General features: G+C 34.6%; 1 pseudogene; it reads right to left on the reverse strand.

The window, feature by feature from the left end:
- Positions 1-331: 331 nt before the first annotated feature.
- On the reverse strand, positions 332-23,100 carry LOC123591875 (annotated as a pseudogene).
- Between the last annotated feature and the right edge of the window lie 308 nt (positions 23,101-23,408).

A 23,408-nucleotide genomic window follows, 5' to 3' on the forward strand; every position in this document is an offset into this window, starting at 1 on the left:
TAAAAAAAAAAGTACCTATCGAGTAACATTAATAATACAGAATTCTTGAGAGCAATAATTTCTTCAAAGCCATTATAAAGCACTGCATCTTTTAAAATTATGCATGTAACAAAAATAACAGAAAGAAACATGGCATCTTCACTGCTAAGCAACAACCTAAGAATAGGAAATTGTCAAAATGATATTTTTTTCTATATAACATATACATGAAATGTGTACAGCGAAATCCCCTAAAATAGCTATAATGCATAATATGTAAATATTATAGGTGGAAATTATTTTACAATAATAGGGGACTCTATTCCAATTTCTGTTGTTATTGTTGTTATTGTCCAAGGTTTACTGAAGATATTACCGCACAGCTGAAAGATTCAAACGACTCCATGGAGGGTTTTGAAATTCATCCCAACTGGAGGCTGAGTGACCTGCAGTTTGGACAGAATGGCAAAGCCCGAGGGTTTCAACATTTCCTTAGTGTCAGGATCTACTTCAGTGATCTGCTGATCCAGGGCTGAGACCTCAGGACCATAATTATCTCTCCTTTCCCGCTCCTCCTCCTGCAGCTTGACTGAGATACCTCTCACGGGGCCTCTCTGCAACGGCCTCATCAGGTGTGTGACACTGCCTGCGCCCTTGCGGAGAAGCTTCTCGCCGGGTGGAAATAATGGCGATCTCCTCACACACGTGCTCGTTGGCGTGGCAGTTACTGCCCGGGAGTGTGCAGTACTTCTCTCTCAGTGATGACCGGGCCACCTTCTTCACAGTTTTAGAACAAACGCAGCCATGTTGGCAGGGCCTCGTAAAAGGAAAGTGGTTACGAGGGGTTTGGAATAGATGGTAAATTACTGAAATGTTTTAAAAGTCACGAAAGGGTCAGCACAAGCATGTTTCGCTTCATACAGATACTGGAGTAGGATGTGGTATGTTTGGACAAGAACAGAGCGGTTCCGATGTAACTGTTCTTGGCGTTCTTACATGATTCTCTTCTTATTCATTGTGGAAGAAACACTTTATTTAAAAGAGTAACATGTGTGACAGCAAAAATATTATTTGAGAACTAAATCAAGGCTTTGGATTGAACCATGCTGACTGACTAAATAGTTATTAAATCATCAATAAGAATTCTAAATATACTACAACATAAAATAATGATGATAATGATAAAAATATCCAGCATGCAGCAAGCACTGCACTGAGAATTTGAGATACACTTATGTCACTTAATCTCCACAAAAAAAAAAAAAAAAAACTATAAAGAAACTACCAACAATACCTCCCATACCTTTTTATTTAGATTTTTTGTTGTTTGGAATAAAAAATGTTAAATATACAGATATAATAATATGGGAAAATCAGTGTATGGATCTAATTCTGTCTGACTTTACTATCATGTACAGGTATATATCACTTCTAAAAATATTTTAAGTTTTCTTTTTCACACAAGTGGTAAGTTATATTTTTAAAAAGTAACAAAATAATCGCATATTTAAGGAGAGTAGTACCTGTGTGAGGGAGGAGGCAAGAATGGGGTACAGGGAGACACAGAGAGTTAATATTATCTGCAGTCTTCTTCTTAAGTTTGATGGTAGTTTCATGGGTGTTTGTTCTATACTTACTGCCAAAATGTGACAATTATTATTTACATATATATATGTACACACACACACACATTTATTATTTACATACATACACACACACACACACACACACACACACACACACACACATATATATAATAAAACCATTTCCAAAGTAGCTACAAAATTTTCTTAATTTAAAAAGCCATTTGGGGTGCCCGGGTGGCTCAGTTGGTTAAAAGTGTTCAACTTCAGCTCAGGTCATGATCTCACAGTTCATGAGTTCAAGCTCCGCATCGGGCACTGTGCTGACAGCTGGGAGCCTGGAGCCTGTTTCGGATTCTGTGTCTCCCTCTCTCTCTGCCCCTCCTCCTCTTGCACTCTGTCTGTCTCTCTCAAAAATAAAATAAACATTAAAAAGTAAATAAATAAAAATAAAAATCCATTTAGATAATATAAATTATATTATCTTTATATTGGGCCAACTGGGCCCACCTAGAACTTTGTGTTCAAAATTCTATATATAGAGAGAGCAAATGAGATAAATAATATTCTTTTCAGAAAGCTGGCTTAGTCAGGATTATTCATGACCTTATTGGAATATATCATGTCATGATGAACAAACCCCATAGAAAGTGTATGATTTAATACATAACAGTTTTTATTCTTACTTTACACAATGCAAAAAATGCTTTGCCTATAACATCTTACTTTCTCTATGAGAATTTAGTTTTAAAATATTTATTGAATTGACAGAAAACACAACTAATGTTCCCTTCACTAGCTTTCAAATGGATTATTTTGTCATGCAAGGACACAGACACACGCATGCACACACACACTCATAAATGACAGCACTGTCTAAACAAAGGACAAAAGGAGATACTGGTGTAGAAGGGAAATGTAATTGATATATTACATCATAGTGGACTTACTCCATAACTCTTGCTAACTAGTTCTGGAGACAAATATAGTATGTAGTGAAATATACAACATTGGTCTTATAGGAAAACCCTTTTCTAAATGAAATACTCACATAAACATTCAAGTATGATAAAATATTTAGCTCTTTATCTTCAATATCTTTTAGTGACCTTTCAAAGCTCATGACTATAATTTTTATTATATTAAATATAAATGTACATTAGAGGATAATTTCTAGAAAACAAAAAAAGTCCTTACATTAGCTAGATTCATCTCAGATATTTATGTCTGTAATTTTAAACATAAAGCACACTGATTTTTTTAGAGATCCTAAATTAAACTCATTGGTAATTACTTAAATGTGAAGTGAAGCAAACAATTTATAAATATAACTTTACTAAAGAAGTTGAAATTCCCTACTAGATAAATAAGAACTTTACAAGTTATTTTCTATGCACATCTTAGCATAATTATGAAATGCTACATGTATTCATATTAAAATAAATTTTCAGAAGGTCTTCAAGAAAACAGAATAATTTAACAGTATATTGTGATTTTATGTTTATTACCATTAATTCCTTGCTACATTTATGATGCTGAAGGAAAGCAAAATTGTAATCTCAATAAAAGTACTGAACTCTGAATATCAGCTTTAGATTTATGTGCTAATTGAAAAACAGAATCCCCCTTTCCATGGTTTGCACTTTCTACTGACGTGTGTCACAGGCAGGGTTTTCACAGACAACTCAGAGAACATTTAGTCAGTGATTGAAAATTTCACGTTTCATGTACTTGCATCTTGAGAATTTTCAGATTCTGAGATAGAAGCCCCTTCATAATGTTTGATAATATCTCTAAAAATACTTATGTTATAAAATCATTAATCATCTGCATGTAATGAAATCTTTTACTTTCTTTTATCCTCTTTGTATCAGGAAATTTTGTGGCCCATAATTTCTAAATTTCTAAGTAATCAATATATGTATTTAGCTTTAACTGCCATTTTCCCATTTTCAGTTTGCTCTTTCAAACTTATAAAACAGAGGTTTACACATGTCTGTAATTGCAATGAAAATGTGTGTACTTTTTTTTCTCTAAGTTTTTTTTATCTTCATTTTACACTTCTTTTTACACTTCATTAAGTAAAACCGACTTTTCCCATAGAATCTCACTGTTGGGTGGTATCCACAAGCTATATTTACTATCTAAATTTAATTTTAAGTTAATTAAAATTAAATGGAAGTTAAAATTTTCTTCAGTTCACTAGGCACATTTTAAGTGCTCAAAAAGAACACACAACTTGTGGCTACCATATTGGAAAGAACAGAAACATTTCACAGGTATGTTAAAACAACAAAAACAGGGAAAGATGCTAATAAATGTATATATATGTATATGTATGTGTGTGAGCATGTGTGTGTGCGTGTGCGTGTGTGTGTGTGTGTGTGTGTGTGTTTCTTTTGGATTCTTCTGAGGGAATTAGGGTTCTGTGTATCTCTTGAAATTTTGAGATTATGCCAGCAGGAGTAAAGTAATGTCAATGTCTAGAAAGGTTGGAATTGTCATAATTAACCAAAGGCACCCATAGGGAGATTAGAGAAACAAGAGTCCTTGAAGAACCACAGACCTTTAAGTGCCTAAGTATCAAGATGCTTCAGTCCCTGTCATTCAAGTGAATTAAGTATATTCAAAAGATTTGAATGGGCATAGGGAAATAAAGGAGAATTTTTTAAAACAATTTCTTTTTTTTTTAAGTTTATTTTGAGAGAGAGACAGAGAGAGAGAGAGAGAGAGAGAGAGAGAGAGAGAGAGAGAGAGAGAATGAGCAGGGAAGGGGCAAAGAGAGAGAGAGGAAGAGAGAGAATCCCAAGCAGGCTCCCTACTGTCAACACAGAGCCCAATGCGGGGATTGAACCCACAAATTGCGAGATCATGACCTGAGGAAACCAAGAGTCCGACACTTAACCAACTGTACCACACAGGTGCTCCGGGGAATTTATTTTTTAATACATATTGGTTTTATATTCTGCCTGACAACTTTCTCCATTGGCCACTAACATGCAAAGGAACCTTCTCTGCCCTCTTTCCCAGGAAACAAAGAAACCCAGAATTCAAGAATACAGAAATAGAGCTCCCTCCTACAAATGGAAGGTGGAACAGAATAACATTTTATAAATTTTGTTGTGCTATGGGAGAAAAAAAAATAAGAGTAGACAGTTCATTTCTCAGATTATTCTGCCACTTGAAATTCTTAATAAATCACTCTGCCAGGTTATATAGTAATTTTTGTGTTAACCCTCCATTGCATGCATATCAGGTGTGTGCTTGGTAGACAGCAGGAAAAATGGAAGGCAAAGTGAGTCTTGTTCAATGAAATACATATTAACAGACATCCCCCTGCGCAGGGAATGAATAAATTAAATGAGGCATTCATAAAAGATTATAAGCAGTGAGATTTTACTCAGAGCTAATATATTATCCATAGTCGCACAAAATAGGTCCTCAATTTTATATTTACATTAGCACACCCATTTGTGGTTCTGTGTTCTCAGAATGTAACCTTCTACACACATTAAAGGAATTTTTTTTCCTCTGTAATTTTTGTAGTGTTTGTTCTTCATAACTCTCACCCCCTTTCACTCATGTATTACAGGAAAGTCCTAGTACATCAATGGGTTAACTGAGCTATATTACATACAGTATGTTAAATCAATCTTTTTCTTTTTCTTTTTCTTTTTAATTTTGACGACAATAGACAACAAGTCTATTCACATTCTAAAACAATGATGAAGCTGCCAGAGTTCCACCCCAAACCTGTTGTGGACTCAACCTACTTGTTCAGAGGGTAGCCAAAGTAGCGTTTCAACTTTACTTCCCACCAATTCAGCCCTATAGGCAGAACAGAGAACTTTGGAGGGAGAAAATGAATCTGTTAGGTGCTGAGGTGTGGCTCACCAAAATAACTGAGTGGAGCTCATTTTCAGAGAGATGGGATTTTTACCAAAGAGAGAGCTGTCATTGATCATTTCTGGTTAGATGTCTCAAAAGCTGCAGAAACTCTTAGGCCCACCCCAGAACTGCACTGGTAGGGGAATATGCTTGAGAAATTGACATTTGCCCTCAGTAGTTTGGTAATATACATCCACTCAGAGCTTCCTGCCTGCTTCCTTTCTGAGGAATTTTGAAGGCCGGTGGTTTACTGAATGAAGCACAACCAGTATGGTGAGGAGAGAGGAGAATGAAGTAGGCCCAGGTGTACAAGTTTCTATGACTTAACCTAATGGCACTGTCAAGCTGGGATATGTTTGGTGGAGTATGTATACCTTAAGGAGGGTAGTGCTTCGAAAATGATGCCAGTTGAAACAGAATGCTGATGGACAAGTATTAGCATTCATCCTTTGCCTACACAAAAGGATCTCCTCAGACTGGTGAGGACTCCCATGAAATCATTTTACAATACAGTGTAAATTCTAAGACACAACCAAACAGCAAGAATCTACCACATTCCACACACTTTAGGAATTCTAACTTAGGAAATGTTTTTCTAGATTATTTGATATAGAAGAGCTTGAACAATTTTTTCAAATAAAAATTCGTTTCATATTAAAATAACAAAACATCATGATTATAAATGTAAGCATTAAATCAGTGACTTTAAGGACTATTTCCTGAATATACAACTAGCTTTTTTCCCCCCATTTTCTCACTGATTTTAAGGCTGTGCATACACATAGTAGAGAATACAAAAATTATCCCAATAAGCAGGCAAAAAGGGATTGTCATTCAAAATGCTTAAAATTTTGGAAATAAGCATGGAAGTTCTTTGGTTTAAATTCAGTTATCTAGATTATTGACTATATTGTCCAATTAACACTTTAATGTTTAAAGCATACTCCCAGTTTTCTTTTTAATTAAATGTTACATTTTTTTCTCGATTAACAATTCTGATAATGTGTAAGTTTAAAGTTCTTTAACATTTATAATGCTATTTCTGTAGTTTTTAATTTTAGTTAAATTTTAATTATCAAATTAAACATCTATCTATTTTGTAAAATAAATAATTTAATTTTTGTTGTTCTTAGTGTTTAGGAACCATTCATGTTTTAAACATCTTGAAAAATGTGGAAACTGTGGGGTTTTTTCTAAGTTATTCAATACCTACATAGTTTATTGTCTGGTGTTTATATGTAATACATAAACTCCCTGAATTAAACACAATTTACAGCTATTTAACGAGTATTAGCAAGAGACAATATACATATAAGAAGAAGCAACAACAGACCCAGAGAACATTAGTTTATTGATAGCTGAAGTTTTCAGGAAGCAGAAATGTCAATCCAACTTAAAATATCTTTACAGGTCTCTGTAGTATCTATAAAGCAATGGAGATTTGGTCTGTGACATTTCAGAATATTTCCAGGTTCAGCAGTCATAAACTGTGACAAGGCTTCCTGGTGTAACTAATAATACAATGGCTGTGGTTGGTCTCTAGCATCTGTAGGGAATCATTCCCACATTCAGATTTACTATAAGGCCTGTTGTGTTCTGAAGTATTATTTAGGAGTAACTCAATGTATATCTACTATTACTTGAAATTTTATTTTTAGAGTTCATTGAGCTAAACTACAGGAGGGGAATGGGATGCGATTTCCTAACAGAAAATCTTAGATTTGTCACTATTGTAGAATAAATTGTTTAAATTAAATGTTACTCTTGAAAAGCAATAAATAGACCAAAGTTACTTGTCAAGTCAGAAGAGTTTGAAAACGATTTTTCTAGACAAGGTTTGTTGCTGTAAGTATTTAATAAAAAAATATATGGTGATTTAATGTATTGGGAAAATGAAAGCAAGGAAGAGAAGGAGTGTTGCAAGTTAACATAAGGCAACCATGAGGGACCTCTTTATTTGGAAAGTTCTATTTGAATAAAGGATTAAAGTTGATGAGGGAGCTAGCCTGTGGATATGTGACAGAGGAACATCATGGGCAGAGAGAAGAGCAAGTGCAAAGGCCCTGTGGTAAAAGCCTAATTGGCAAGCTCAACATTCAGAAGGAAGCCACTGGGGCTTTGGTGGACATCAAAGGAGTAAAGAAAAGAGGTAGAAATTTCCAGGATATTCTAAATACACTTTTTTGTGCTAAATGACATAGAGTGGGGGGCATTGTAAATTTTTGAGAAGAGAAGGGATGTGATCTAAGTATGTTTTATGAAAGATCATGCAGGCTTCTATATTAAAAACATACACTAGAGGAGCCTATAATGGAATCAGGGAGCTCTTTTGTTATAATCCAGACTTGGAACAAAAAGACAATACTGGAAGGGTAAAAAAATGTCTAATTCTATATGCTATATATTTTAAAGTTAATGTAGTTAATCCAAATGAATGGATTTGATGAGGTGTGTGAGAAAAAGAGAGAAGACAAAGAAGACAGCTGGGTTTTTGGCCTATACAAATAGGATAGAGCTGCCTTGCAGTGTGTGGAAGACTTATGCAAATAGGATAAGGCTGCCTTGCAGTGTGTGGAAGACTGAGACCAGAGCAGGTTGGGATGGGGTAACTGGTGTCAAAGGAGACCAAGCTTAAGATGTTTCTTGGATGTCTAAATGGATATTTTAAATAGACCATTGGATAGACAAATACTGCATTCATGGTAGATGCAAATATAAAAGCTTTGAGCACACAGGCTGCATAAGATTATCATGGGAATTAGTATAGAGCATAAAGACCAATGGGCCTTGGGTCTCTCCACCTTTAAGAGACAGAGGATATGAGGGATCAGCAAAGGGGACTGATAAGAAGTGGCCAGTGATTGAAGAGGAAAAAACAACAATGGTGGAGAGTGGCCTGGAAACCTCCTGGTGAAGGACTTACCAATCGATTCAGTCCAATAGTATTGCAATTTGATGAGAATTGAGGAATAACATTGGGTTTAGTGCCATGGGGGTATTGACAAGGTGATTTTCAGTGCTCTGGATACAGAATAATCTCATTGGAGTGGGTTTAAGGAAAAATCAGAGAATAAGGATCAGAGAACAGAAGTATTAATACTACAACATGGAAATATTGTAGAACATGCAATAATTCTAAGCTCTTTACATATACAAGTTTGTTAAATCCTCATAGAAATTCCTGAGACAGGGACACTTATCTCTCTCCACTTAGGACAAAACAGTAACTTAAAATCTGCAAAGTAAGGAGTGAAAGGGTTATACACAAATGAGGTTTATGTTATGACAGATTTCAAATATATAACCTGACTCTTATCTCATATTCTGGGAGAACAGAAAAGAGAAACTACTGAGAAAATGCCATCTGAGTGCAGTTTTTTGGGTTTTTTTTTTTTTTGAGTTCAGTTTTAAATAACAAAAGTGGTTGAATATGCCAAGTATAGATAGTGATGAGACAGAAAAGAATAATAAAAAGTTTTTTATAGGCATAATTTTTGCTGCAATCTTTATTTTTTTGTTTTGCCCAATTTTCTTTAGTTCTGTTTAAATTTCCTATAGATTTCTGACTCTGTGCTTACAAAAACTTACACAGCCTGTGCTACGAAGAGTGTAAAAAAAGGGGGAAAAAAGGTCAGGAAGTATTTGATTATACTGAGAAATAGAAGGCTCATGGAAAATAAGCTAAAAATAAGGCTATTTAAAAAATTATGATGGATTAAAAACAAAATTTTAACTCTCCTATGTCAAATATTTATTAAATTACTTGTTTTGTGTATTTAATATTTTAAAAATTTAATATTAACACTGGTACAACCATGACCCTGAAATAAGTAAGAGATCTATAAAAGTATATGTCCTGGAGTTTCACATTCACATGCAGCATATCATACTGCAAATATGTAGAACAACTTTGTGTCTAGGAATTTACATATCAAATTTTTTTAATGTTTATTTATTTTTGAGAGACAGAGAGACACAGAGTGTGAGCAGGGGAGGGGGCAGAGAGTGGGGGAGACACAAAATCGAAAGCAGGCTCCAGGCTCCAAGCTGTCAGCACAGAGCCCGATGCGGGGCTTGAACTCACAAACTGTGACATCATGACCTGAGCCGAAATCGGTAGCCTAACCAACTGAGCCACCCAGGCACCCCATACTCATCAAATTTTATTTTGAAGAACAATACATTTTAAAGCTAATCTATTTGTTAAAACTACACTCTGTTGACCAAACTTAAGCTCCTTTGGTAAATTTTTACATCTTCTAAGTACATGAGCATTTTAAGAATTCTCTTTAATTATACAGTTCCTTTATTGTTAATTAGCAGTGACTTGCCACTCATGCCTTATAATCATGTTTTTAAATGACCATTCTCTTTATATTGAGAAAATTGGAAATATTTTTTTCCTTCTTATTTTGTTAATTTTCCTATGTGTCTGTATTTTTCCTTACAGGATGTTGCATAAACATCAGATCTAATACTTATAAGAAATCCTACTTTAAAATGAACAATTTATTTTGAATGTCAGACAGTTACAACTGAATTCTTAAAGATAAAATTTAAAGCAAGATTTCATTTATTTCTACTAGGATAATTTAAAATTATTGGGTTGCACCTAGAAGTAATGATTGTCCATTTGATGAAAGATAGTTAAATGATACATAAACTGAAAGCCTCACTCAGTTTGGTCTAAACTAGCTGTCCTGCTGAGTCACCCAATGCTCCACTTGGGACACCTGCTCCTCTCACAGGGAGGAGCTTAGGTGTCATAGGGAGGAGTTTACATATGTAACCAGCTCTTGCTGGTTTTTGAAGCACTTAATCATTTCTCTCCTATGCCTCCTTGTTCAAATCCTCATTACCGGAAAGGCCCAATTCTACAGTCATCTCCTGCCTCAGATATCCCTGATATTTTGCTCTCAAAAATTTTTCCAATTTCCTATACCAAATTGAACTTTATTTGTACGTCATCTCTCAGGGGACATACTACTTTCTACATTTTATTTTAGTTATTTATGTGCATGCCTTTGCTGCTCTTAACTTCACGTTTTACTGGTGTCATTTTTCACTGTCCATTCCATTACACCATGGTTTCCATATCAGGATTTATTTCAGCCCATCTCCTGGTCACTTAAATTACATCTTGATTAAATTTTCAGTGAAGGGTCATGGAGGTGATTTTTTTCAAAGCCCTTGAATATCCAGAATATCCTTTTTGTTGACATCACATATGAAAGGAGAACCATAGAAAAGCTAATGATATCTATCTCTTAGCATATTTTAGTGAAAATTCATAATTGATCCTTGTATCCTAAATAGTGACCAATACAGCAACTGTGTCTTTTATTTTGTACAGTCAACTTTTAAACATGATGATTCCACTGATGAATGGCATGATTATTTCCCATCTAGGATATATTTCTGAGCTCTTCACTTATATGTCCAAATGCCCATTTAACAGCTTTCCGTGTAATACCTGTCACAAGACGTTTCACCAACACTACTCTTTCATGACCTTCCTGTCCTGGGTAGTGGCACCATCTCCACACAGTCTCTCTAGATATAAACATGGAAGCCAGTTTGGACATTCCTCTCCTCTATCGTAGTTCAAAAATATATTTTAAATATAACAAATATATACATTTATCCTTTGTTGTTTTTACTGCAATAATCTTTTAACCAGCCTCTTTAATTCTTTTCCTATAAAGATTTAAAATGTTCTTGAAGAGTCTTTTAGAAACAGCTTTAGGTGATGTAACTTACCTGCATAAAACTCTTAATAGCTTTTCATTGTATTTTAAAGTCATGTTTTAAGTTACCTTAAGGTATGAATATTACCGTACTATCTTAATGTTTAAGAAATATCCCATTATTTATAAAAATAAAATGGAAATAAATGTGACTATTAACACCACCACTAAAAGCACTCTTTTTTCCTCTTCTCTCAGTATGCTCAGGCCTTTGTAAAGCAAATGCTAGGAGGAGAGATGTGGTGAAGGCATAGTTTGCTTTAGGCCCTAAAATTTAAATATTGAAACTTTGAACAAAAAAAAGTGTAACTAAGGAGATCACAAGCCTAAACATCTTTTTTGGAAATTGCAAAAGTGGGGCAACGCTAATATTAAAAGTAATCCTAATCCTTTCTTGTTATATTATAGCCATTAAAACTTATACACACATACAAACTTTAACATATTCAAAAATATTTATATAAGTAGTATATGAAATCTTTCATGGAGTACTAACATCTTTTCATTACCTATTATTCTCCTCTTACTTTCTATGCTTCAAGCACATTGACCTTCTTTTATTTCTTAAAGTACACCAAAGTGTTTAATACAAATAGGACTAAAGCTCTTTTATCTGTCACCATGAATGAAAGTGATCTTAGCAAAAGCCAGTGTTTTCCAGTTTATATTCAAAAATGTATAAATGACAAACCGTATTAAAGTAAATAATTGGATTCATTCCACTAACTTAAGCATAAAGTACTCCACAATTATTTTTATTAAATATAGGAAATGCATCAAATACAAAGAAATCGTTCCCTAAATTCACACTTTATTCATTAGAAAACCTGAATAAGTAGAAATAGGAAATGTAAAAGAGGTATTTTCAAATGTTGATTAAATACTTTAATCTATATATTTGTGCATGCTTACATTAAAAAAAAGAGAACATTTAGAAAATAATACAGTTGTTATTATAAATTGAGACCCCACGGGGCACGCAGGTGACTCTTGGTTAAGCATCAGACTCTGGATTTTGACTCAGGTCATGATTTTGTGGGACCCAAGGAATTTAACAAAAATCCCCTACCCCTGGACAAGCAGAGCAAGACTAACTCCATTTTGTGCTACACCCACCATCTCATGTATAACCCCCACATGACCTGCTTATTGCTTAAGACACTCCCCCACCCTAGTCAAGCCGCTGAGCACACCCTTACTGGAAACCAGCTCAAATAGGAATGCAGAAGCCCGAACCGCCAAAGAATGTAAGCCCCGCCTTTTGCCCCCCAAACTTGCGCACCAATTCTGACCAGAGTGATAGGCTAGTTCAAACAGTTACTATAGGGTAAATTGTAATTCAATTGGCCACCTGCATGTGGACTGGCATGACTATGCAACTTTCTGTGTGTTACAATCTCATTGGCCACTGGCCCCTATAAAACTGCTACGCCTTTTAACCTAGGGGTCCAAGTCCCTGCTCCGCTGTGTCGGGTATACTTGGGCCCAAGCTCGAGCTTGCAAATAAACCCTCGTGTGTTTGCATTGGTATTGGCTCCTTGGTGGTCTCTCGGATTCGAAATCGGGGGCATTACAATTTCAGTTCCTGGGATCAGCCCTGTCCATGCTGACAACAATGAGCCTGCTTGGGATTCTCTCTCTCCCTCTCTCTCTGCCCCTCCCCCACTTGCACACATGTTCTTTCTCTCTCTCAAAATAAATAAACTTTAAAAAAATAAAATAAACTGGGGTGCCTGGGTGGCTCACGTAGTTAAGCCTAGAAATTCGGCTCAGGTCAATGTCTCACAGTTCCTGAGTTTGAGCCCCCATCTGACTCTGCGCTAACAGCTCAAAGCCTGGAGCCTGCTTCAGATTTGGTCTCCCTCACTCTCTGCCCCTCCCTCACTTGTGCACATGCACACGTATGCTCTCTCTCTCCAAGATAAATAAACATTAAAAAATAAGAAAATAAAATAAAATAAAATAAAATAAAATAAAATAAAATAAGGCCCTAATCTAAAATCAAAGATACTTGTTTTTAAGACTGCTAATCTTTAAAAAAAAAATCAGATTTAATAATTAGCATCCACCTTTTCAGGCATAAAGTTGTTTAAAACTTCTACAGAGTACTGAAGAATGAGTTTATTCTGCCATGGCACCATTAGTAAATGAACTACATCCTTACCATATACTATTCATTATAATCTTTGAACAAAGAACTGAAGGAAGAAAGGGAGTGAGTCATGTCAAAAATTGTGGGAGGATTATTGGATGGGGGAAAAAAGTGTTCTGATTTGGACATGTAAAATTTGTGATGCTTTTTATATTCGAAGTTTTTATGCTATATACCAGAGTAAAAGTTGGTTTGTATTTATTATATCATTTAATTTTCATAACAATCCCATAAATTTAGAATTATTATTGTTCTTGATTTTTAGAAGAAGAAGCTAGGGTACAGAGAAGTAATTCTTCAAAGTCATGCATCCAGCATATAGCAAAGCGGCCTAAGGACTTAGGTCTGTGGCCCTCTAAACCCAGGTGTTAATCCGAGCAGTATATTCTCTTTAACTGCATTGTATTCAAATACTCAAATCTAAAAGACAATGATGCATTTTAGGCATGTATAAAAACTGAAGAAACTCTTTGTTATTCTAATCAGGATTTCCTAGAAAGCTTATCAAATGCACACAGAAATAGTTTTGTACTCCTGAAAAATTTTAAACTGCTTAACAGTTGAAAATTTCAAAGTAGAGCATTAAAACACTTTTCCCCACCATTTTACAAATGAGCTGACTTTTCCTAGCATATTTGCCCCCAAATAATTGTTGTCATAAAATTGTAGCATATACAAAGTTATGTACGGCTTGGTCTTCTTATGCAATAACTCCAGTGCTAAATAAATGTAACCATAGTCTAATACACTATGACTTTATAAGCACTGGAATAAATTTTTGCAAACTACACCATATGTTTATATCGCCAAAGGCAAAGCTCTCTGATAGAGATAGTGAAGCCAAAGGGGATGGATGGCAGGGATAATTGCAGACTGATTTCTCAACTAACATTGAGTAATTTTAAAAAGATAATTGATACAAAACTGCATTAAACAAAAAAGGATTTGACTATTTTAACTAATTTTGTTGCTGAAGAGAAATCACAGGGTTTGGCCCTTCAAATGAAGTTAAACAGACCAATACTGAATAACTGTCAGTCCCGTTTATTGCAATTTGTCTACAGTGCACATTTTTGTAGAAAGAGCCCAAAGATACTTGCCTGATGTTAACACAATTTCTGGTGTACTGAGTTCTGGTTTATGCATTTACTTTAATTTAATTGGTTGGCATAGGTGCTGCCAAAAATTGTTCTATTTTATACACAAAATGCAGTTAATATGAACATTGAAAGGAGAGGGAAGTTATTTTTTATATAAGGACATATTCCTCCATCATGCAAAATTGGTTTCAATATAAGAACAGGGGATTCTGGGAAAAAGAGACAGTAGCATCATATTTAATCTCTTCAAACATCCTTATAAAAACAGATGGAACAATTAAATAGTAAAGCAAAATGGATGGACTGCATTTACGACAAAATTATGTTACAAGATATTTCTGCAAACCCAAAATACAATGAGAGGGGAGAAAACATGATAGCTATAAGCCCCGTGTTGTCTTTGTACCAGTGGAGCATAGGACAAATCAGATGTCTTAAGATTTGAGGACAGGCTATTCACCAGGGGCCAATTTGAAAACAGCTAAAACTAGGAGGTGTTTTGCCTAATCCACAAGTAGTCCATGCAAAAGTCTGTAGGAAGGTCTGAAGCAGATAGAGTACAGCCCCTCTTAATTCTTGAAACTGAATAAGCATGGTTCCCTTCCTTGGAATTTGTCTCTTACAGTTCCACACTAAGAGAGGAAAAAAACAAAACAAAACAAAACTTACTAAGATTTGAATTACTGAATTAAAACTTATCAGGACAATGGGAATATATATGAAAAAAAAGAAAAAGTCTAGATAAAAGAGGGAGAGGGGAACTGAATCAGAAGAATCTCATAGTTTTAAATATTAATTGAAAAAAACACAGATGTGAGAGCTCTGTGAAGTTAGAAAACCTATTCTGAAACAAACTTACTTCCAAAAATTCAGAAAACTTGTAAAAATTCAGATTTTCATATGAAAATCAGCCTTGGACATATAACTATCTATATAGAACTAGGATTAAATGAAGAGAGAATATAGAATATGATTGTTAATCAGACAACAAAGAGAAATAAAAGGCATCCAAATAGGCAAGGAAGAAGTCAAACCTCCATTATTTACAGACAACATCATACTGTATGTAGAAATCCCAAAAGACTCCACCGAAACATAACTAGAACTAATACATGAATTCAGCAAAGTGGCAGGATATAAAACCAATGTGCAGGTATCTGTTGTATTTCTATACACCAATAATGAAGAACAAGAAAAAGAAATCAAGGAATCGATCCCATTTGCAATTGCACCAAAAACAATAAGATACCTAAGAATAAATGTAACTACAGAGGTAAAAGATCTGTACTCTGAAAATCATAGGACACTTATGAAAGGAATTTAAAAGGACGCAAAGAAATGGAAAAGCATTCCATGTCCATGGATTGGAAGAACAAACATTGTTAGAATGTCTATACTACCAAAGCAATCTACACATTTAATGCAATCCCTATCAAAATACCACCAACATTTTTCACAGAACTAGAATAAACAATACTAAAAATATGTATGGAACTACAAAAGACCCAGAATAGCCAAAGCAATTCTGAAAAAGAAAAACAAAACTGGAGGCATTACGATTCCGGACTTCAAGCTATATTATAAAGCTGCAGTCATCAAAACATACGGTACTGGCACAAGAGCAGACCCATAGATCAATGGAACAGAACAGAGAACCCAGAAATGAACCCACCACTATAAGGTCAACTAATCTTTCACGAAGCAGAAAAGAATATCCAATGGAAAAAAGACAGTCTCTTCAATAAATGGTGTTGGGAAAACTGTATGGCAACCTGCAGAAGAATGAAACTGGACCACTTTCTTACACCATACACACAAATAAATTCACAATGGATGGAAGACCTAAATGCGAGACAGGAAACCATCAAAATCCTAAAGGAGAACACATGTAGCAGCCTCTTTGACCTGTCTGTGGCAACTTCTTACTAGACACCTCATCAGAAACGAGGGAAACAAAAGCAAAAATGGACTGTTGGGACTTCATCAAAATAAAAAGCTTCTGCAAAGCAAAGGAAACAATCAACAAAACTGAAAGACAACCTTTCAGAATGGGAGAAGATATTTGCACATGAAATATCTGATAAAGGATATGTCCAAAATTTAAAGAACTTATCAAACTCAATACTCAAAAACAAAAACAAAAACAAATAACCCAGTGAAGAAGTGGGCAGAATACATGAATAGATTTTTTTCCAAAGAAGATGTCCAGATAGCTAACAGACACATGTAAAGATGCTCTACATCACTCATCATCAGGGGAATACAAATCAAAACCATGATGAGATACCACCTCACACCTGTCAGAATGGCTAAAATCAACAACATAAGAAACAACAGAAGATGTTGGTGAGGATGTGGAAAAAGGGGAAACCTCTTACACTATTGATGGGAATGCAAACTGGTGCAGCCACTCTGGAGAACAGTATGAAGGTTCCTCAAAAAATGAAAACTGAAACTACCCTACAATCCAGCAATTGCATTATTAGGTATTTACACAAAAGAGACAAAAACACAGATTTGAAGGGGTAGGGGCACCACAATATTTATAGCAGCATTATCAACAATAGACAAACTATGGAGAGAGCCCAAATGTTCATCGACTGATGAATGGATAAAGAAGATGTGTGTATGTGTGTGTGTGTGTGTACATAAACACAATAGAATATTACTCAGCCATCCAAAAGAATGAAATCTTGCCATTTGCAATGTTGTGGATAGAACCAGAATGTATTATACTAAGCAAAATAAGTCAATCAGAGAAACACAAACACCAAATGATTTCACTCGGATGTGGAATTCAAGAAGCAAAACAGATGAATATATCAGGCAGAGAGAAGAGGAGAGAGGGAAACAAACAACAAGAGACTCTTGACCATAGAGAACAAATTGAGGGTTTATGGAAGGAGGAAGGTGGGAAATGGGTTAGATGGGTGATGGATATTAAAGAGGCCACTAATTGTGATGAGTACTGGGTGTTATATGTAAAGGATGAATCACTGAATTCCATTTCTGAAACTAATATTGCATTATATGTTAACTAGCTAAAATTTAAATTAAAAATTTGTAAAGAATGTATTTGCTATATGCTTGGACAAAGTAGATATAGTGAAGTTAGAACTGAGAACAAATAAAAATGTGCTTGCAAATCTTTCAGTTTTGGGAGTATTTGCATTGTTACAAGGAAACTAACCTGGGTGTGACATGGGATAAGTCAAATGAATAGGTAATTTTATCACCCGCCTTTCTAACTGAATACAGAATTCTGAAGGTGAAAGAAAAGAAGTATACACATAAAGTAAAAGAGGTTAAATAGTCCTGCAGGCCTAAAGTTGAACTGGAAATCAGAATGAACTCATTAGGCATTTGATCCATCTATTGATCAATTAGTTGTTCTATCAGTGTTTACTTTCTTCTTAGTTGCAGCCACAAAATTATATTAAAAAAATCAGGTAAAAAGAACACTGCCAGAATTCAGATTGTAAACTGAAAAGATATTTTCCCACTAAAGACAATGAGAGCTTCTTGGAGAAATGACTGATTCCAGGTCTGAGGCTGGAAATGCACAAAATGAACCTGGAATAACTTGTCACTGCAAAGACCGTTAAGATCACATTAGAATGAGATACGATTCAATGTAAAGACGGCTATAACTAGACAGGACAATTTGAGTTTCAAATGACTCAAAAGACTGAAACCCACCAAATGTGCTTATACATGAGTTTCTAATGATACTTTGACAACAATCTAATAATAACTTACTTTCAGGGGATGAGGAAGAACAAATTAAATATCTGAAAATATATAATATAAAAAACAGCATTTGTCTTGTTTTTTTCCACATAAAGTGCTAATTTCATTAATACTTTATTATTAACTGATAAGTAAAATGAGAATATTAATTAATATTTTATTAATACAACAAATAAAAACACTATTAATTCTTAACAGATGAGGAAAAATAAAATTTTATATAGGTACCCCTGGCAGTAACTAAAAAAGAAATGTTAAGATTCAGTTATCAATGAATTAATGGATGTAGGCATTAAGCATAAAAAGAGAGACAAATTAGAAATACTCAAAATCATGTGTGATTTTGCCAAAAAAATCTAACCTAACTCTACTTTCTTCCAAGTCGCAAAAAATACAGAGAGCAGTGGGATGTATGAATTGCAAAATGAGCATATAATCAGCAAATCTAAACATGGGAAATTTGCTATTTAAATGGCTTATGTCTTTCAACTTGATATGTTGCAAGGAAAAGAAGATAGAGTTTGCACCTGTAAATTAAAAGGCTTAAGAGACACACCAAATTTTTAGAAAATAGGGTAGTATTAAACCATGTTGTCTAGAGATGCGTAATTAGATAATGAAAAAATAATCCTAAAAAGGAAGGATTGTTTGTTTTTTGAGGATTGTGTTTGAGATCTGGCACATGGGAAGGGCTTTCAATCTACAGAATATTTATAATTTATAAAACATACAGTATATGTAGTATATATAAAATATCTGTATATCTATAATTTTGTAAAACAAAATGGTCTTTTATATTTAGTTGTGTCCCATGATTTTATGCATTATAACAAATGATTTTTACATCAATAAATATGTATCTAAAAGGTATTTTTAAATGTTATGTAGCAACAAATTAAATGGTTATAACACAATTATTTTACTGTAATTAAATTTATTTTTAGACAGAGTATTTATTTTTAAATATTATAAACTATGTTATAATGACCACAGCTAAAAAATTTCTATTTGCTTTTCTTTCTTCTTTTCTTTCTTTTCTTTTCTCTTTCTCTCTCTCTTTATGATTTTTGGGCTAAATGACGTGGGGAAAAAAAGGACTTGGTATGTATTAATACATTGTTCCTCCAGAAATTTTGGGCCAATTTATACTTTATGTTCTCTCCTATTTTCTCCAATTTGCCAATTGCTTAAAAAGTTTAAATTTTCATAATTAAAAAAAATTTCATAATTATTTTCCTGTTTACACATTTAATATAGCCTCATTGTTAAAAAATTGAAAACAAAGGAAATTTTTCAATTAAATTTTAAAACCAGATATTTTGGATGGGTTACTGAGACACTTCTCTGAACCCTTATCATCATCACAGAACATTATGACTCATGTCAATCTATGGTTATCTGATGTTCTAAACGAAACGTTCCTGTTATTTGATTTTTAGGGTAAAACTTGATTTTTTAAAAAATTTTATTGTGGAAGGAACACTTAACATGAGATCTATCTTCTTAACAAAATTTTAAGGGTACTAAATACTACTGTTGACTATAGGTACCAGTTAATAAACAGTTTCCTAAAGCTTAATCACCTTGCTTGACTGAAGCACTATGCTGGTTGATTAGTAACCCCACTTCCTGTTTCCCCAGCCACTGGCAAACACTATTCCACTCCTGGATTCTATAAATTTGACTAATTTAGATACTTCATATAAGTGGAACCATGCAATATTTGTCTTTCTGTGACTGGCTTATTTGACTAAGCACAATGGCCTCAAGGTTCATCTATGTGTCACATAGTGCAGAATTTCCATCCTTTTGAAGACCCAATATATTTCCATTGTATGTATATACTATATGTTCTTTATCTATTCTGACAGTGGTCGTGGAGATTGCCCATTTTCACACCAAGCATGTCATCTTTATCTTACTGATTTCAAGAATCCCTTATACATTTAGTATCCTTTAACTGCTTTGTAGAACTTCCAAATTATTGGCCTATAACTTAAAAAAAAAATTTCCCCATAATTTCAGGATCCATGTCCATGTAACCAGTCTTATGCTGTTGTATTATTCTGCTTTTCTCGTATGTTTACTACTGGGAATTAAATTATTTTTTTTAATTTTTGTATCCCAAGATTAAAGCCTTTGTGAATTTATTTTTATGTATGGTGTGAGATGAGAAAAAATCATCCAAGTGAAAATAAAATTCTTCCAAATTTTACATCATTTACAAAATAAACTTGGAGTAGATATAGGAATATTTAGACATTAACAGTGAAGTAAATGATAGGTAGAAACATACTAATTGTTGGTAAGTCAAGATTTCAGCAAAGAAGTTTTTGAGGACATACAGTTTTTACACTATGACAATAATAACTTAGTCTTCTGTCAATTAATTGATGGTATGGTAATATGAGTAACTTCCTTTCCATTAATTATAGAACAATTTTCTAATTTTGCAAATATGTCCCTAATATGTGTATAAACAACTTGACCATATTAATTCTATCAGTTCTCCCAATAACCTGGCTAATAAATTTTCCATTGATTATTATTCAACTAGCTGGTTAAACTGATACAACTTTTTTTTTTTTTTTTTTTTTTTTGTACAGACAAATCTATGACTATGCTGGTAACAAGCACATGAGATCTGTTTGTTTATTATAAAAATCACAGTTCAGTTATTAACAAAATTCTACAGAATGTGATACATAACACGTAACATATGGATTGGACATCATTACAAACAGTTTCCTCTTACATATAACAAATGCTTATAAAAAACAGCTATGAAAGCTAAATATTACTTTTTAAACTTGAACAACAGACTTTCATTGCATCACATGTGTTCTGTTATGGAGGTCTTAAGTACCACAACATTTTCTAGCCACCTCACACATGTTCTTTAATTTTGTTCTTTTCCCCTTCACGGTTCACATGAAAAAAAATCAGATTAAGTCTAAGGATCATAGAACTGAAACTAGAGTTGCTTCATTCAGCATCCTTAATGAATTCCATCTTTGTCACAATTGCATTATTTTTATGACACATCTTTTTTTATGTCTAGTATCAGCACTTTTATTTTTCCATTTTCCAGTAATTTATATAAAATAAGGGAAAATTCAATAAAATATCCAGCTAATTGCACAAATCACAAATCACTGTTATATAGAGAAAAATGATGACACTGCGATAGTGGAAATCTTAGCTCCCTGACAGCATAACCAAGGTACAAAAGTGCAAACTTGCACACAAAACATGGCATAGGAGTGACAATATAGAATGTATCAATATGTGAACTCTAAAACATCAAACATATAAAGGGGAAGATTCAGAGATAAAAATTCTACTTCAAGTGTGATGGCATATTAATTTTAATATATTAAAAATTAAAAGATGTCTTTGAACACTATATAATTATCTACGAATTATTAAACTGTACTTGAGAAAAATAAAACACATGCATCCTTTCTACCTTAATTTGCCTCACCTAATCTTTTCAATCTCAATAAATTACATCATCATTCTTTGGTTGCTCAGACCAAAAGTCTTTGGTTGCTCAGACCAAAAACTTTGAAGTTATTTTTAATTCCTCATGCCCTACATCCAATATAATAGTAAGTCTAATTGTTTTTACATTAAAAATGTACCCAGAATCTGGCCATGTTTCACCATTTCTGTTGTTAGCCTCCTTTGTCCCAACAACTGTTTTCATTTGTGTTCATTGCATCTATCAAGCCATCCTTTGATTTCCTGACCTCTTTCTTAATTCCATACCACATAGGTCCAATGCTAACATAGCAGTTAGAGCTATCCTTCTAGAACAAAAATCACATCTTGTCACTTATCTGCCTAAAACTTTCCAGTGGCTTTCTACTCCATTCAGAGTAAAGTCCAAGTTATTTACATATGGTCCATAATGCTATATACAGCCCTCTTCCCAACGTCTCTGACCATCTCATTCACCACCTTGCTGACTGCTCTAGAAACACTAGCGTCACTCCTAATACTTGAACACGCTTGGCTAGACGTCCAAATATGAACAAAAGTTTATTCAGCCTGGAGATATCTTTCCTCGGACACATGAATGGCTTTGCATTCTCCCTGTTTTCGGGGACTTTTTAATACATATTTTTAAGTTTATTTATTTCTTTTGAGACATAGAGCACAAGTGGGGGAGGGGCAAAGAGATAAGCGGAGAGAGGGAAAGAACCCCAAGCAGGCTCAGCACTGTCAGCTCAGAGACCCGCTCTGGACTGGATCCCACAAACTGTGAGATCGAGACCTGAGGTGAGATCCAGACCTGGGCTGAAATCAAGGGTCTGATGCTTAAGGGACTGAACCACTCACGCTCAGATTTTTATTAAAATGTCTACTTTTTAGTTATGCCTCCTAAATCAACCTATTTGAAACAGCAACGCCACTTCTCTTGACCCTCTTTCTCTCATAGCATTACCAACATCTAATGTGCTTATTTTAATTAAAATTTATGTGGCTTTGGCCTGTTTCCTTACAAGAATCTAAACTCGATAGAAAGCTGGTATTTTCCCAGATTGCGTTCTAGTGTCTAGACAGAGGGGAAATATACTCTTCATAAACATTTATGGAATAAATCAAGTACTGTACATTTATTATTACAAATTATTCATTTGGCAGCTAATTTTGGAGTGTCAGGCCCCGCAGACACTGTGTTGTCACCTGACCTAGACCTCCGCACAGGTGCCCCCCTTTCTCAGCACACCCACACTCCTGCCCCTGCATCGCGCCCTTGCTTTCTCCTTACCTGGTGATGCGGCAGCACCTGTGGTCCAGGAAAGCCAGCAGATTTCTTTCTCACCTCCAGGGCTGCAGGCACACCTTATCCTCGGACATACTGAAATAAATTTCTTCGCCCAAGGTAGAGCCATTCTTGTCCCGCGTTCGACCTCAACAAACCGGAACTCAGTGATGCAAATGCCCCCACTTGACCCCAAAGGCAGGATATGCAGTCAGCCAATCCACAGACGCCCCACGCCAAGCCAACTCGGGTCCCTCTCACCCCAAACAAGAGACGGTGGAGCCCCAATCCCTCAGGTATTTTTTTTTCCTTCTTTGTTCCTTATTCTTTGTGACAGAAAAGCTTCTTGCCTTCCGCCCCATATTGCGGGTCTCTGAAAGAAGACTATCTGCTTAGTGAAGTGTTAGATAAGATTTGTTTGGCTTTTATCGCCGAAAT

Source organism: Leopardus geoffroyi, chromosome B4 (assembly GCF_018350155.1).
Source record: "Leopardus geoffroyi isolate Oge1 chromosome B4, O.geoffroyi_Oge1_pat1.0, whole genome shotgun sequence".
NCBI classification, from domain to species: domain Eukaryota; kingdom Metazoa; phylum Chordata; class Mammalia; order Carnivora; family Felidae; genus Leopardus; species Leopardus geoffroyi.